Source organism: Hyla sarda, unplaced genomic scaffold (assembly GCF_029499605.1).
Source record: "Hyla sarda isolate aHylSar1 unplaced genomic scaffold, aHylSar1.hap1 scaffold_140, whole genome shotgun sequence".
In the NCBI taxonomy this organism is placed as follows: Eukaryota; Metazoa; Chordata; class Amphibia; order Anura; family Hylidae; genus Hyla; species Hyla sarda.
In genome coordinates, this window is record NW_026608029.1 from 442,138 (window position 1) to 455,719 (window position 13,582).

Sequence of the window (13,582 nt, forward strand, 5' to 3'; positions counted from 1 at the left end):
AGATGTGAGAGAGAGCGAGGCAGATAAGAGAGAGATCCAGACAATTAAGCAAGCGAGCGAGCCAGATATGAGAGCAAGCGAGCGATCCAGATATGAGAGCGAGCCAGATATGAGAGCGAGCGAGCCAGATATGAGAGCAAGCGAGCAAGCCAGATATGAGAGCAAGCGAGCCAGCCAGATATGAGAGCGAGCGAGCCAGATAAGAGAACGAGCAAGACAAGAGAGCAAGCGAGCTAGCCATATATGAGAGCGAGCAAGACAAAAGAGCAAGCGAGCTAGCCAGATATGAGACCAAGCGAGCGAGCCAGATTTAAGAGCGAGCGAGCCAGATATGCGAGTGAGCCAGATAAGAGAGCGAGCCAGACAAGAGAGCATGCGAGCGAGCCAGATATGAGTGCAAGCGAGCGAGCCAGATATGAGAGCAAGCGAGCAATCCAGATATGAGAGCGAGACAGATAAGAGAGCGAACCAGACAAGAGAGCAAGCGAGAAAGCCAGATATGAGAGCGAGCGAGCCAGACATGAGAGCAAGCGAGCGAGCCAGATATGAGAGCAAGCGAGCAAGCCAGATATGATAGCGAGCCAGATAAGAGAGCGAACCAGACAAGAGAGCAAGAGAGAAAGCCAGATATGAGAGCAAGCGAGCCAGACATGAGAGCAAGCGAGCGAGCCAGATATGAGAGCAAGCGAGCCAGACATGAGAGCAAGCGAGCTAGCCAGATATGAGAGCGAGCGAGCCAGATAAGAGAGCAAGCCAGACAAGAAAGCAAGCGAGCAAGCCAGATATGAGAGCAAGCGAGCGAGCCAGATATGAGAGCGAGCGAGCCAGATATGAGAGCAATCGAGCCAACCAGATGTTAGAGCGAGCGAGCCAGATATGCGAGCGAGCCAAATAAGAGAGCGAGCCAGACAAGAGAGCAAGCGAGCGAGCCAGATATGAGAGCAAGCGAGCAAGCCATATTTGAGAGCGAGCCAGATAAGAGAGCGAACCAGACAAGAGAGCAAGTGATAAAGCCAGATATGAGAGCGAGCGAGCCAGACATGAGAGTAAGCGAGCGAGCCAAATATGAGAGCGAGCGAGCCAGACATGAGAGCAAGCGAGCCAGATATGAGAGCGAGCGAGCCAGATAAAAGAGCGAGCCAGACAAGAGAGCAAGCGAGCCAGACATGAGAGCAAGCGAGCTAGCCAGATATGAGAGCAAGCGAGCAAGCCAGATATGAGAGCGAGCGAGCCAGACATGAGAGCGAGCGAGTAAGATATGAGAGCGAGCGAGCCAAATATGCGAGCGAGAGAGCCAGATAAGAGAGCGAGCCAGACAAGAGAGCAAGTGAGTGAGCCAGATATGAGAGCGAGCGAGCCAGATATGAGAGCAAGCGAGTGAGCCAGATATGAGAGCAAATGAGCCAGCCAGATGTGAGAGCGATCGAGCCAGATATGTGAGCGAGCCAAATAAGAAAGCGAGCCAGACAAGAGAGCAAGCGAGCAAGCCAGATATGAGAGCAAGCGAGCAAGCCAGAAAGGAGAGCGAGCCAGATAAGAGAGCGAACCAGACAAGAGAGCAAGTGAGAAATCCAGATATGAGAGCGAGCGAGCCAGACATGAGAGCAAGCGAGGGAGCCAGATATGAGAGCGAGCAAGACATGAAAGCAAGCGAGCGAGCCAGATATGAGAGCGAGCGAGACAGATAAGAGAACAAGCAAGCGAGCCAGATATGCTAGCGAGCAAGCCAGATAAGAGAGCGAGCCAGACAAGAGAGCAAGCGAGCGAGCCAGATATGAGAGCAAGCGAGCGAGCCAGATGTGAGAGCGAGACAGATAAGAGAGCAAGTCAGACAAGAGAGCAAGCGAGCGAGCCAGATATGATAGCGAGCAAGCCAGATAAGGGTGCGAGCCAGACAAGAGAGCAAGCGAGCGAGCCAGATATGAGAGCAAGCGAGCCAGATGAGAGAGCGAGCGAGCAAGATATGCGAGCGAGCCAGATAAGAGAGCGAGCCAGACAAGAGAGCAGCGAGCGAGCCAGATATGAGAGCAAGCGAGCAAGCCAGATGTGAGAGAGAGCGAGATAGATAAGAGAGCGAGCCAGACAATTAAGCAAGCGAGCGAGCCAGATATGAGAGCAAGCGAGCGATCCAGATATGAGAGCGAGCCAGACATGAGAGCGAGCGAGCCAGATATGAGAGCAAGCGAGCGAGCCAGATATGAGAGCAAGCGAGCCAGCCAGATATGAGAGCAAGCGAGCCAGATAAGAGAACGAGCAAGACAAGAGAGCAAGCGAGCTAGCCAGATATGAGAGCGAGCAAGACAAAAGAGCAAGCGAGCTAGTGAGATATGAGAGCAAGCGAGCGAGCCAGATTTAAGAGCGAGCGAGCCAGATATGCGAGTGAGCCAGATAAGAGAGCGAGCCAGACAAGAGAGCAAGCGAGCGAGCCAGATATGAGTGCAAGCGAGCGAGCCAGATATGAGAGCAAGCGAGCAATCCAGATATGAGAGCGAGACAGATAAGAGAGCAAACCAGACAAGAGAGCTAGCGAGAAAGCCAGATATGAGAGCGAGCGAGCCAGATATGAGAGCGAGCGAGCCAGATAAGAGAGCGAGCCAGACAAGAGAGCAAGCGAGCGAGCCAGATATGAGAGCAAGCGAGCAAGCCAGATATGATAGCGAGCCAGATAAGAGAGCTAACCAGACAGGAGAGCAAGTGAGAAAGCCAGATATGAGAGCGAGCGAGCCTGACATGAGAGCAAGCAAGCTAGCCAGATATGAGAGCGAGCAAGACAAGAGAGCAAGCGAGCTAGCCAGATATGAGAGCAAGCGAGCGAGCCAGATTTAACAGCGAGCGAGCCAGATATGCGAGTGAGCCAGATAAGAGAGCGAGCCAGACAAGAGAGCAAGCGAGCGAGCCGGATATGAGTGCAAGCGAGCGAGCCAGATATGAGAGCAAGAAAGCAATCCAGATATGAGAGCGAGACAGATAAGAGAGCGAACCAGTCAAGAGAGCCAGATATGAGAGCGAGCGAGCCAGATAAAAGAGCGAGCCAGACAAGAGAGCAAGCGAGCGAGCCAGACATGAGAGCAAGCGAGCTAGCCAGATATGAGAGCAAGCGAGCAAGCCAGATATGAGAGCGAGCGAGCCAGACATGAGAGCGAGCGAGTAAGATATGAGAGCGAGCGAGCCAAATATGCGAGCGAGAGAGCCAGATAAGAGAGCGAGCCAGACAAGAGAGCAAGTGAGTGAGCCAGATATGAGAGCGAGCGAGCCAGATATGAGAGCAAGCGAGTGAGCCAGATATGAGAGCAAATGAGCCAGCCAGATGTGAGAGCGATCGAGCCAGATATGTGAGCGAGCCAAATAAGAAAGCGAGCCAGACAAGAGAGCAAGCGAGCAAGCCAGATATGAGAGCAAGCGAGCAAGCCAGAAAGGAGAGCGAGCCAGATAAGAGAGCGAACCAGACAAGAGAGCAAGTGAGAAATCCAGATATGAGAGCGAGCGAGCCAGACATGAGAGCAAGCGAGGGAGCCAGATATGAGAGCGAGCAAGACATGAAAGCAAGCGAGCGAGCCAGATATGAGAGCGAGCGAGACAGATAAGAGAACAAGCAAGCGAGCCAGATATGCTAGCGAGCAAGCCAGATAAGAGAGCGAGCCAGACAAGAGAGCAAGCGAGCGAGCCAGATATGAGAGCAAGCGAGCGAGCCAGATGTGAGAGCGAGACAGATAAGAGAGCAAGTCAGACAAGAGAGCAAGCGAGCGAGCCAGATATGATAGCGAGCAAGCCAGATAAGGGTGCGAGCCAGACAAAAGAGCAAGCGAGCGAGCCAGATATGAGAGCAAGCAAGCCAGATGAGAGAGCGAACGAGCAAGATATGCGAGCGAGCCAGATAAGAGAGCGAGCCAGACAAGAGAGCAGCGAGCGAGCCAGATATGAGAGCAAGCGAGCAAGCCAGATGTGAGAGAGAGCGAGGCAGATAAGAGAGCGAGCCAGACAATTAAGCAAGCGAGCGAGCCAGATATGAGAGCAAGCGAGCGATCCAGATATGAGAGCGAGCCAGACATGAGAGCGAGCGAGCCAGATATGAGAGCAAGCGAGCGAGCCAGATATGAGAGCAAGCGAGCCAGCCAGATATGAGAGCAAGCGAGCCAGATAAGAGAACGAGCAAGACAAGAGAGCAAGCGAGCTAGCCAGATATGAGAGCGAGCAAGACAAGAGAGCAAGCGAGCTAGTGAGATATGAGAGCAAGCGAGCGAGCCAGATTTAAGAGCGAGCGAGCCAGATATGCGAGTGAGCCAGATAAGAGAGCGAGCCAGACAAGAGAGCAAGCGAGCGAGCCAGATATGAGTGCAAGCGAGCGAGCCAGATATGAGAGCAAGCGAGCAATCCAGATATGAGAGCGAGACAGATAAGAGAGCAAACCAGACAAGAGAGCTAGCGAGAAAGCCAGATATGAGAGCGAGCGAGCCAGATATGAGAGCGAGCGAGCAAGATAAGAGAGCGAGCCAGACAAGAGAGCAAGCGAGCGAGCCAGATATGAGAGCAAGCGAGCAAGCCAGATATGATAGCGAGCCAGATAAGAGAGCTAACCAGACAGGAGAGCAAGTGAGAAAGCCAGATATGAGAGCGAGCGAGCCTGACATGAGAGCAAGCAAGCTAGCCAGATATGAGAGCGAGCAAGACAAGAGAGCAAGCGAGCTAGCCAGATATGAGAGCAAGCGAGCGAGCCAGATTTAACAGCGAGCGAGCCAGATATGCGAGTGAGCCAGATAAGAGAGCGAGCCAGACAAGAGAGCAAGCGAGCGAGCCGGATATGAGTGCAAGCGAGCGAGCCAGATATGAGAGCAAGAAAGCAATCCAGATATGAGAGCGAGACAGATAAGAGAGCGAACCAGTCAAGAGAGCAAGCGAGAAAGCCAGATATGAGAGCGAGCGAGCGAGCCAGATATGAGAGCGAGCGAGCCAGATAAGAGAGCGAGCCAGACAAGAGAGCAAGCGAGCGAGCCAGATATGAGAGCAAGCGAGCAAGCCAGATATGATAGCGAGCCAGATAAGAGAGCAAGCGAGAAAGCCAGATATGAGAGAGAGCGAGCCTGACATGAGAGCAAGCGAGCGAGCCAGATATGAGAGCGAGCGAGCCAGACATGAGAGCAAGCGAGCGAGCCAGATATGAGAGCGAGCGAGCCAGATAAGAGAGCGAGCCAGACAAGAAAGCAAGCGAGCGAGCCAGATATGAGAGCAAGCAAGCGAGCCAGATATGAGAGCAAGCGAGCAAGCCAGATATGAGAGCGAGCGAGCCAGACATGAGAGCGAGCCAGATATGCGAGCGAGCGAGCCAGATAAGAGAGCGAGCCAGACAAGAGAGCAAGCGAGCGAGCCAGATATGAGAGCAAGCGAGCGAGCCAGATATGAGAGCAAGAGAGCCAGCAAGATGTGAGAGCGAGTAAGCCAGATATGCGAGCGAGCCAGATAAGAAAGCGAGCCAGACAAGAGAGCAAGCGAACGAGCCAGATATGAGAGCAAGCGAGCAAGCCAGATATGAGAGCGAGCCAGATAAGAGAGCGAACCAGACAAGAGAGCAAGCGAGAAAGCCAGATATGAGAGCGAGCGAGTGAGCCAGATATGAGAGCGAGCGAGCCAGAGAAGAGAGCAAGCCATACAAGAGAGCAAGCGAGCGAGCCAGATATGCTAGCGAGCAAGCCAGATAAGAGAGCAAGCCAGACAAGAGAGCAAGCGATCGAGCCAGATTTGAGAGCAAGCGAGCGAGCCAGATGTGAGAGCGAGCGAGCAAGATATGCAAGCAAGCCAGATAAGAGAGCGAGCCGGACAAGAGAGCAAGCGAGCGAGCCAGATATGAGAGCAAGCGAGCGAGCCAGATGTAATAGCGAGACAGATAAGAGAGCAAGCCAGATAAGAGAGCAAGCGAGCGAGCCAGATATGCTAGCGAGCAAGCCAGATGAGAGAGCGAGCCAGACAAGAGAGCAAGCGAGCGAGCCAGATATGAGAGCAAGCGAGCGAGCCAGATGTGAGAGCGAGCGAGCAAGATGTACGAGCGAGCCAGATAAGAGAGCGAGCCAGACAAGAGAGCAGCGAGCGAGCCAGATATGAGAGCAAGCGAGCAAGCCAGATGTGAGAGAGAGTGAGGCAGATAAGAGAGCGAGCCAGACAATTAAGCAAGTGAGCGAGCCAGATATGAGAGCAAGCGAGTGATCCAGATATGAGAGCGAGCCAGACATGAGAGCGATCGAGCCAGATATGAGAGCAAGCGAGCCAGCCAGATATGAGAGCAAGCGAGCCAGCCAGATATGAGAGCGAGCCAGATAAGAGAGCGAGCAAGACAAGAGAGCAAGTGAGCTAGCCAGATATGAGAGCAAGGGAGCGAGCCAGATATGAGAGCAAGCGATCGAGCCAGATTTGAGAGCGAGCGAGCCAGATATGCGAGCGAGCCAGATAAGAGAGCGAGCCAGACAAGAGAGCAAGCGAGCTAGCCAGATATGAGAGCGAGCAAGACAAGAGAGCAAGCGAGCTAGCCAGATATGAGAGCAAGCGAGCCAGCCAGATATGAGAGCGAGCCAGATAAGAGAGCGAGCGAGCGAACTAGCCAGATATGAGAGCAAGCGAGCCAGCCAGATGTGAGAACGAGCGAGCAAGATATGCGAGCGAGACAGACTAGAGAGCAGCGGGCGAGCCAGATATGAGAGCAAGCGAGCAAGCCAGATGTGAGAGAGAGCGAGGCAGATAAGAGAGCGAGCCAGACAATTAAGCAAGCGAGCGAGCCAGATATGAGAGCAAGCAAGCGATCCAGATATGCGAGCGAGCCAGACATGAGAGCGAGCCAGATATGAGAACAAGCGAGCCAGCCAGATATGAGAGCGAGCCAGATAAGAGAGCGAGCGAGCTAGCCAGATATGAGAGCAAGCGAGCGAGCCAGATTTGAGAGCGAGCGAGCCAGATATGTGAGTGAACCAGATAAGAGAGCGAGCGAGCCAGTCAGATATGAGAGTGAGCGAGCCAGACATAAGAGCAAGCGAGCGAGCCAGATGTGAGAGCGAGACAGATAAGAGAGCTTGCCAGATAATTAAGCAAGCGAGCGAGCCAGATATGAGAGCAAGCAAGCGATCCAGATATGCCAGCAAGCCAGACATGAGAGCGAGCGACCCAGTTATGAGAGCAAGCGAGCGAGCCAGATATGAGAGCAAGCGAGCCAGCCAGATATGAGAGCGAGCGAGCCAGATAAGAGAGCGAGCAAGACAAGAGAGCAAGCGAGCTAGCCAGATATGAGAGCAAGCGAGCGAGCCAGAATTCAGAGCGAGCGAGCCAGATATGCGAGTGAACCAGATAAGAGAGCGAGCCAGACAAGAGAGCAAGCGAGCGAGCCAGATATGAGAGCAAGCGAGCGAGACAGATATGATAGAAAGTGAGCAAGCCAGATATGAGAGCATGCCAGATAAGAGAGCGAACCAGACAAGAGAGCATGCGAGCGAGCCAGATATGAGAGCAAGCGAGCGAGCCAGATGTGAGAGCGAGACAGATAAGAGAGCAAGTCAGACAAGAGAGCAAGCGAGCGAGCCAGATATGATAGTGAGCAAGCCAGATAAGAGAGCGAGCCAGACAAGAGAGCAAGCGAGCGAACCAGATATGAGAGCAAGCAAGCGAGCCAGATGTGAGAGCGAGCGAGCAAGATATGCGAGCGAGCCAGATAAGAGAGCGAGCCAGACAAGAGAGCGAGCCAGACAAGAGAGCAGCGAGCGAGCCAGATATGAGAGCAAGCGAGCAAGCCAGATGTGACAGAGAGCGAGGCAGATAAGAGAGCGAGCCAGACAATTAAGCAAGCGAGCGAGCCAGATATGAGAGCAAGCGAACGATCCAGATATGAGAGCGAGCCAGATATGAGAACGAGCGAGCCAGATATGAGAGCAAGCGAGCGAGCCAGATATGAGAGCAAGCGAGCCAGCCAGATATGAGAGCGAGCGAGCCAGATAAGAGAACGAGCAAGACAAGAGAGCAAGCGAGCTAGCCAGATATGAGAGCGAGCAAGACAAGAGAGCAAGCGGCTAGCCAGATATGAGAGCAAGCGAGCGAGCCAGATTTAAGAGCGAGCGAGCCAGATATGCGAGTGAGCCAGATAAGAGAGAGAGACAGACAAGAGAGCATGCGAGCGAGCCAGATATGAGTGCAAGCGAGCGAGCCAGATATGAGAGCAAGCAAGCAATCCAGATATGAGAGCGAGACAGATAAGAGAGCGAACCAGACAAGAGAGCAAGCGAGAAAGCCAGATATGAGAGCGAGCGAGCCAGACATGAGAGCAAGCGAGCGAGCCAGACATGAGAGCAAGCGAGCAAACCAGATATGAGAGCGAGCGAGCCAGATAAGAAAGCGAGCCAGACAAGAGATCAAGCGAGCGAGCCAGATATGAGAGCAAGCGAGCAAGCCAGATATGATAGCGAGCCGGATAAGAGAGCGAACCAGACAAGAGAGCAAGTGAGCGAGCCAGATATGAGAGCAAGCGAGCGAGCCAGATATGAGAGCAAGTGAGCCAGCCAGATGTGAGAGTGAGTGAGCCAGATATGCAAGCAAGCCAGATAAGAGAGCGAGCCAGACAAGAGAGCAAGCGATCGAGCCAGATATGAGAGAAAGTGAGCAAGCCAGATATGAGAGCGAGCCAGATAAGAGAGCGAACCAGACAAGAGAGCAAGCGAGAAAGCCAGATATGAGAGCGAGCGAGCCAGACATGAGGGCAAGCGAGCGAGCCAGATATGAGAGCGAGCGAGCCAGAGAAGAGAGCAAGCCATACAAGAGAGCAAGCGAGCGAGCCAGATATGCTAGCGAGCAAGCCAGATAAGAGAGCGAGCCAGACAGGAGAGTAAGCGATTGAGCCAGATTTGAGAGCAAGCGAGCGAGCCAGATGTGAGAGCGAGCGAGCAAGATATGCAAGCAAGCCAGATAAGAGAGCGAGCCAGACAAGAGAGCAAGCGAGCGAGCCAGATATGAGAGCAAGCGAGCGAGCCAGATGTAATAGCGAGACAGATAAGAGAGCAGCGAGCGAGCCAGATATGAGAGCAAGCGAGCAAGCCAGATGTGAAAGAGAGCGAGACAGATAAGAGAACGAGCCAGACAATTAAGCAAGCGAGCGAGCCAGATATGAGAGCAAGCAAGCGATCCAGATATGCGAGCAAGCCAGACATGAGAGCGAGCAACCCAGATATGAGAGCAAGCGAGCGAGCCAGATATGAGAGCAAGCGAGCCAGCCAGATATGAGAGCGAGCGAGCCAGATAAGAGAGCGAGCAAAACAAGAGAGCAAGCGAGCTAGCCAGTTATGAGAGCAAGTGAGCGAGCCAGATTTCAGAGCGAGCGAGCCAGATATGCGAGTGAACCAGATAAGAGAGCGAGCCAGACAAGAGAGCAAGCGAGCGAGCCAGATATGAGAGCAAGCCAGCGAGACAGATATGAGAGCAAGTGAGCAAGCCAGATATGAGAGCATGCCAGATAAGAGAGCGAACCAGACAAGAGAGCATGCGAGCGAGCCAGATATGAGAGCAAGCGAGCGAGCCAGATGTGAGAGCGAGACAGATAAGAGAGCAAGTCAGACAAGAGAGCAAGCGAGCGAGCCAGATATGATAGTGAGCAAGCCAGATAAGAGAGCGAGCCAGACAAGAGAGCAAGCGAGCGAACCAGATATGAGAGCAAGCAAGCGAGCCAGATGTGAGAGCGAGCGAGCAAGATATGCGAGCGAGCCAGATAAGAGAGCGAGCCAGACAAGAGAGCGAGCCAGACAAGAGAGCAGCGAGCGAGCCAGATATGAGAGCAAGCGAGCAAGCCAGATGTGACAGAGAGCGAGGCAGATAAGAGAGCGAGCCAGACAATTAAGCAAGCGAGCGAGCCAGATATGAGAGCAAGCGAACGATCCAGATATGAGAGCGAGCCAGATATGAGAACGAGCGAGCCAGATATGAGAGCAAGCGAGCGAGCCAGATATGAGAGCAAGCGAGCCAGCCAGATATGAGAGCGAGCGAGCCAGATAAGAGAACGAGCAAGACAAGAGAGCAAGCGAGCTAGCCAGATATGAGAGCGAGCAAGACAAGAGAGCAAGCGGCTAGCCAGATATGAGAGCAAGCGAGCGAGCCAGATTTAAGAGCGAGCGAGCCAGATATGCGAGTGAGCCAGATAAGAGAGAGAGACAGACAAGAGAGCATGCGAGCGAGCCAGATATGAGTGCAAGCGAGCGAGCCAGATATGAGAGCAAGCAAGCAATCCAGATATGAGAGCGAGACAGATAAGAGAGCGAACCAGACAAGAGAGCAAGCGAGAAAGCCAGATATGAGAGCGAGCGAGCCAGACATGAGAGCAAGCGAGCGAGCCAGACATGAGAGCAAGCGAGCAAACCAGATATGAGAGCGAGCGAGCCAGATAAGAAAGCGAGCCAGACAAGAGATCAAGCGAGCGAGCCAGATATGAGAGCAAGCGAGCAAGCCAGATATGATAGCGAGCCGGATAAGAGAGCGAACCAGACAAGAGAGCAAGTGAGCGAGCCAGATATGAGAGCAAGCGAGCGAGCCAGATATGAGAGCAAGTGAGCCAGCCAGATGTGAGAGTGAGTGAGCCAGATATGCAAGCAAGCCAGATAAGAGAGCGAGCCAGACAAGAGAGCAAGCGATCGAGCCAGATATGAGAGAAAGTGAGCAAGCCAGATATGAGAGCGAGCCAGATAAGAGAGCGAACCAGACAAGAGAGCAAGCGAGAAAGCCAGATATGAGAGCGAGCGAGCCAGACATGAGGGCAAGCGAGCGAGCCAGATATGAGAGCGAGCGAGCCAGAGAAGAGAGCAAGCCATACAAGAGAGCAAGCGAGCGAGCCAGATATGCTAGCGAGCAAGCCAGATAAGAGAGCGAGCCAGACAGGAGAGTAAGCGATTGAGCCAGATTTGAGAGCAAGCGAGCGAGCCAGATGTGAGAGCGAGCGAGCAAGATATGCAAGCAAGCCAGATAAGAGAGCGAGCCAGACAAGAGAGCAAGCGAGCGAGCCAGATATGAGAGCAAGCGAGCGAGCCAGATGTAATAGCGAGACAGATAAGAGAGCAGCGAGCGAGCCAGATATGAGAGCAAGCGAGCAAGCCAGATGTGAAAGAGAGCGAGACAGATAAGAGAACGAGCCAGACAATTAAGCAAGCGAGCGAGCCAGATATGAGAGCAAGCAAGCGATCCAGATATGCGAGCAAGCCAGACATGAGAGCGAGCAACCCAGATATGAGAGCAAGCGAGCGAGCCAGATATGAGAGCAAGCGAGCCAGCCAGATATGAGAGCGAGCGAGCCAGATAAGAGAGCGAGCAAAACAAGAGAGCAAGCGAGCTAGCCAGTTATGAGAGCAAGTGAGCGAGCCAGATTTCAGAGCGAGCGAGCCAGATATGCGAGTGAACCAGATAAGAGAGCGAGCCAGACAAGAGAGCAAGCGAGCGAGCCAGATATGAGAGCAAGCCAGCGAGACAGATATGAGAGCAAGTGAGCAAGCCAGATATGAGAGCATGCCAGATAAGAGAGCGAACCAGACAAGAGAGCATGCGAGCGAGCCAGATATGAGAGCAAGCGAGCGAGCCAGATGTGAGAGCGAGACAGATAAGAGAGCAAGTCAGACAAGAGAGCAAGCGAGCGAGCCAGATATGATAGTGAGCAAGCCAGATAAGAGAGCGAGCCAGACAAGAGAGCAAGCGAGCGAACCAGATATGAGAGCAAGCAAGCGAGCCAGATGTGAGAGCGAGCGAGCAAGATATGCGAGCGAGCCAGATAAGAGAGCGAGCCAGACAAGAGAGCGAGACAGACAAGAGAGCAGCGAGCGAGCCAGATATGAGAGCAAGCGAGCAAGCCAGATGTGAGAGAGAGCGAGGCAGATAAGAGAGCGAGCCAGACAATTAAGCAAGCGAGCGAGCCAGATATGAGAGCAAGCGAGCGATCCAGATATTAGAGCGAGCTAGACAAGAGAGCATGCGAGCGAGCCAGATATGAGTGCAAGCGAGCGAGCCAGATATGAGAGCAAGCGAGCAATCCAGATATGAGAGCAAGACAGATAAGAGAGCGAACCAGACAAGAGAGCAAGCGAGAAAGCCAGATATGAGAGCGAGCGAGCCAGACATGAGAGAAAGCGAGCGAGCCAGACATGAGAGCAAGCGAGCCAACCAGATATGAGAGCGAGCGAGCCAGATAAGAGAGCGAACCAGACAAGAGATCAAGCGAGCGAGCCAGATATGAGAGCAAGCGAGCAAGCCAGATATGATAGCGAGCCAGATAAGAGAGCGAACCAGACAAGAGAGCAAGTGAGCGAGCCAGATATGAGAGCAAGCGAGCGAGCCAGATATGAGAGCAAGTGAGCCAGCCAGATGTGAGAGCGAGTGAGCCAGATATGCAAGCGAGCCAGATAAGAGAGCGAGCTAGACAAGAGAGCAAGCGATCGAGCCAGATATGAGAGAAAGCGAGCAAGCCAGATATGAGAGCGAGCCAGATAAGAGAGCGAACCAGACAAGAGAGCAAGCGAGAAAGCCAGATATGAGAGCGAGCGAGCCAGACATGAGGGCAAGCGAGCGAGCCAGATATGAGAGCGAGCGAGCCAGAGAAGAGAGCAAGCCATACAAGAGAGCAAGCGAGCGAGCCAGATATGCTAGCGAGCAAGCCAGATAAGAGAGCGTGCCAGACAGGAGAGCAAGCGATCGAGCCAGATTTGAGAGCAAGCGAGCGAGCCAGATGTGAGAGCGAGCGAGCAAGATATGCAAGCAAGCCAGATAAGAGAGCGAGCCAGACAAGAGAGCAAGCGAGCGAGCCAGATATGAGAGCAAGCGAGCGAGCCAGATGTAATAGCGAGACAGATAAGAGAGCAGCGAGCGAGCCAGATATGAGAGCAAGCGAGCAAGCCAGATGTGAGAGAGAGCGAGACAGATAAGAGAGCGAGCCAGACAATTAAGCAAGCGAGCGAGCCAGATATGAGAGCAAGCAAGGGATCCAGATATGCGAGCAAGCCAGACATGAGAGCGAGCGACCCAGATATGAGAGCAAGCGAGCGAGCCAGATATGAGAGCAAGCGAGCCAGCCAGATATGAGAGCGAGCGAGCCAGATAAGAGAGCGAGCAAGACAAGAGAGCAAGCGAGCGAGCCAGATTTCAGAGCGAGCGAGCCAGATATGCGAGTGAACCAGATAAGAGAGCGAGCCAGACAAGAGAGCAAGCGAGCGAGCCAGATATGAGAGCAAGCGAGCGAGACAGATATGAGAGGAAGTGAGCAAGCCAGATATGAGAGCATGCCAGATAAGAGAGCGAACCAGACAAGAGAGCATGCGAGCGAGTCAGATATGAGAGCAAGCGAGCGAGCCAGATGTGAGAGCGAGACAGATAAGAGAGCAAGTCAGACAAGAGAGCAAGCGAGCGAGCCAGATATGATAGTGAGCAAGCCAGATAAGAGAGCGAGCCAGACAAGAGAGCAAGCGAGCGAACCAGATATGAGAGCAAGCGAGCGAGCCAGATGAGAGAGCGAGACAGATAAGAGAGCAAGTCAGACAAGAGAGCAAGCAAGCGAGCCAGATATGATAGCGAGCAAGCCAGATAAGGGAGCGAGCCA